Genomic DNA, 3,825 nt, shown 5'->3' with positions numbered 1-3,825 from the left:
GCTGTTGCAGGTCCAGGATTGTGGATTTCCTCTAGGATCCCCAGCTCCTGAAGGTTTAAACGGAACCCACCGTGAAGGGTGAAGATTGGGTCTGTTGGTTTACCACAGAATACCCTGCGGCAGGAAAGGTAAGTGGAGTTTTCTAAGAAATTTTTTTGAATTTGCTTATGAATGTCTCCTTTAAGAGTCTGTAAAATGTTGTTATGCCTATGTGTTACCACCGGGGGCTGTATTGAGCACTCACTCATGCTGGAAACAGCACCGTGTCAGAGAGCTGAAATGTTTCCTCATCCTCGAACTAGACAGCAGGACCTATGGTAAGCTTGAGGGGGGATTTTCTCCCCGCTTATCACCCCGCCGTGCTGATAATTTCCCCTTTGTGGGGAAGGAGCACTGAAAAAAAAGACAGGAACAAGTGCAATCAGTGCACCGCTCAGCGGCTTGAAACCCCCCCGCGCTATGCTGTCTCGCGGAGGACCTGTAGTCCGCCGCTCGCACGGGAAAACCCTTGCTTTTAAAAAAAGTGAGAGGAGCCATAGACAACGCAGGAGGGGGCTTAGCAGCGTCGGCGTTCTCCAACGCCCAGACATGAGGAGGCAAGTTTTTAAAAGCACATTGTGCATTACTGCAGGTGGGACACAAAAGCAAAGAGGTGGCATTAAAGGTTTGGTGACACGGGCATTTCCTTTGACACATTTTTACTGCTGCATCAGGCTGGGCATTAATAGCAGCAACTGTGCTGAACTATAGCTCAAGCAGTATATACATTCCTTCTTGTAGTACCTCTGCTTGTGCATCGGGCTATGGTAGAAGGGGGGTAAAAACACCTCAATAAAAGTCTCTAGAAAGACTTATTTAGTCACACAGAAGCCTAGAACCATTCCAGTAAGATGGCATCCTCTCCTGAGAGTAATATTGGTCACAGTGAACCGTCAGGAGGGGCAAGTGGTGCAGCTGCTCTTAAACACTGCAGGCCCTGTGTATATTACTAAGAAGGTTTTTTCTTCAACCATTTTAAGCTTAAAATAAAAGTTTGATGCTTTAATCGCATTCCGGAGTGGGACCAAGCGTAACAGGTCCCTGTCCATTGCTCAGGAGCCTCATATTGAGGAACAAGGAGCGAGAGATGGCAAATTTTCTCTCTAGGACCAGGAAAAGGCTGATGTCTCCTCTTCCGCAGAACCTGATGCGAAGTATCAAGCTCGCAGGAAAGGTTGTTTTCAGTAACTCACTGAATTGGTCTGCTCCATATTTTTACTGCCAGTAACGCAGTCAGTGGATGAGCCCATTTCTGCTTTGGGTTCAATAAAAGCCCCCCCAATCTGTTCATGCTTTTTCTATCCATTTATGGCTAAGAAAGCTTATGTATTCTGAGTGAGAGCACCCAGATAAACAGTTTTTTTTCCTCTGAAAAAGTTCTCAACACTTTATTCTATGGAGGAAGGGTTTTATGGGGAATTCCAGTGATTAACGCTGCTATATCCTCTGTAAACAAAGACCTGACTTGTCCAGTAGACAATGTTCATATGCTAAAGGGTCCAACAGATAAGAAGTTGGAGTTTCTTTTTTTTAAAAAAAAAAAAGAAAAACTATATTTAGCCCGCAGGTTCAGTCATTTAAACATGCACTGGTGTTCAGAGGCCTACGGCCACATCACCCTGAAGGCGTCTGATCTCGTCTGCTCTTAGAGGCTATGCAGGGTCAGGCCTGGTTAGTACCTGCATGGGAGACCGCCTGGGAATTCCATGTGCCGTAGGCTTCTAGGACCAGTTTATAGAGGTACTCCAAGGTTATTCCTGATCAGCAGGCCCAGGGTTTGGCCTGCATATCAGAAGCGTTTTGTTTTACAGTTGACGCTATGAAAGATTCTATTCTCCAGGCCTCACGGCTCATGCTAAGGCTGGTACATGTGCATAGAATTCTATGGTTGAAAGATGGTCAGCCGAAGCATCATACAAAAAGTTCTCTGGCCAGTTTCCCTTTTTATGGTGAACGGTTATTTGGAGACAATCTGGATAAGTATATCCAAAGATTTCTAATGGGAAAAGTTCCCTTTTTTCGGGTTAAAAAGTTTAAGTTTTTTAACTTTTAAATGTGCTTCTTCTCCAGTGCCAGGGGCATCTGCTTCCAGGCAGTCACGATGGCCTCCACCTTTGGGATTCAAGAGGTAAACCTCAGGGTCAGTCCCAGGGTCAAAAGAGGACCTGGGGAGGTAACCCACAAAACAAAATACTAAAGCCTTATGAAAGGGTGCCCCCGCTCACTCAAGTAGGGTGGGGAGGCTTCTACAGCCTTAAAGGGTCTGGCAGGAACAATGTCAGAGTTCCCGTCCCCTCGTTTTCTCAGATCAAAACGTTTCCAGAGATCCAGTGAAAAGAAGTCTCTCTTTCTAGATTGGATCATCATCTCTTGTCTCAAAGAGTGATATCGGTGGTCCCCTTGGTAGAACAAGGATTAGGGTTTTTCAAACCTTTTTTTTTACAGTTCCAAAACCGTACGGGGATGTCAGACCCATTTTAGATCTCAAAGATCTAGACCGGGTTTGAATATCCATTCCTTTCGCATGGAGTCAATCTGATCAGTAGTCTCCGTCCTACTAGGGACTGCATGACATCAATCGACTTCAAGGATGGTTTTTTCCATGTGCCATTTTTTCCCCGCTCACCAGAAATTTATGCTTCAAGGTAGAAAATCTTTCAGTTTGTAGCTCTGCCTTTCGGTCTAGCTACTCCACCTCGAGTTATTACAAAGGTCCTGGCTCCTCCTTTAGCCAGGGTAATGGCTCAAGGTATAACAATACTAGCCTATTTAGATCTTCTCTTCATAGATCAATTCGGTAGCCCGCTTAATCCAAACTTTGGTCACCACAGTTAGCTACCTGGAATACCTAGGTTAGATTCTTAGACTAGAGAAATTCACCTTAAATCTATCAAGGAGATTGCAGTACTTGAGAATGATCATTGATACAGCTCAGAAGAGGATGTTTTTTTCCCCCAGGAAAGGGTCAGTTCCATAAGGGAACTGATTAAGTTACTCAAGTCAAAGAAGAATCCTTCTATTCGGCTTTGCATGAATTTGTTGGGAAATATGGTAGCTTCTTCAAGGCCATTCCTTATGCGCAGTTTTATTTAAGACTGCTGCAAAACAGTATCCTGTCAACTGGGAACAAGAAGGCCCAAGCTCTGGACTTCCTAATGCGTTTATCCCCCAATGTGTGTCAGAGCCCCAATTGGTGGTTGATATCCAAGAATCTTCAAAAGGAGTAATCTTTTCTACCAGTTACCTGGAAGGTGGTAACAACAGACGCCAGCCTTTTGGGCTGAGAAGCAGTCCTGGAAGAAGCATCTGTCCTAAGGAAATGGTCCAAATCAGTGATGTCCTTGTCCATCAATATTCTAAAGATTCGGGCAGTACGCCTGGTCCTCGAGGCCTGGACGCTCAAACTACGGAATTGTCCTATCAGGATCCAATCTGGCAGTGCCACAGCTGTGGCTTTTATCATTCACCAAGGGGGCACGAGAAGTCGTGCAGCCCAGGAAGAGGTGAATCATATTCTATCTTGGCAGAAAACAACATTCTTTGCCTATTTACAATTTTCATTCCAGGAATAGGAATTGACAGGCGGACTACTTGAGTCGCCAACAATTGTTCCTGGGAGAATGGTCTTTTCACCTCGACATGTTTCTGTTGATATACCAGAAGATGGGGAGTTCTGGATGTGGAATTTTGTGTCAAGCACAAGGGATACGATGGCATACGAACAGATGCCTTGATTTTTTCTGTGGGATCTTTTTTTTTTTACTGATCTATGCGTTCCCTCCTATT

The 3,825-nt window shown here is 44.8% G+C and overlaps 1 pseudogene; it reads left to right on the top strand.

Annotated features, from left to right (window-relative positions):
* The first annotated feature begins 1,640 nt into the window (after positions 1-1,640).
* On the top strand, positions 1,641-1,759 carry LOC141111577 (5S ribosomal RNA; annotated as a pseudogene).
* The last annotated feature ends 2,066 nt before the right edge of the window (positions 1,760-3,825 follow it).

The sequence above is a fragment of the Aquarana catesbeiana genome, linkage group LG10 (genome assembly GCF_042186555.1).
Source record: "Aquarana catesbeiana isolate 2022-GZ linkage group LG10, ASM4218655v1, whole genome shotgun sequence".
In the NCBI taxonomy this organism is placed as follows: Eukaryota; Metazoa; Chordata; class Amphibia; order Anura; family Ranidae; genus Aquarana; species Aquarana catesbeiana.
Note: the sequence above shows the minus strand (reverse complement) of the source record. Positions and strands in the feature narration are given on the sequence as shown.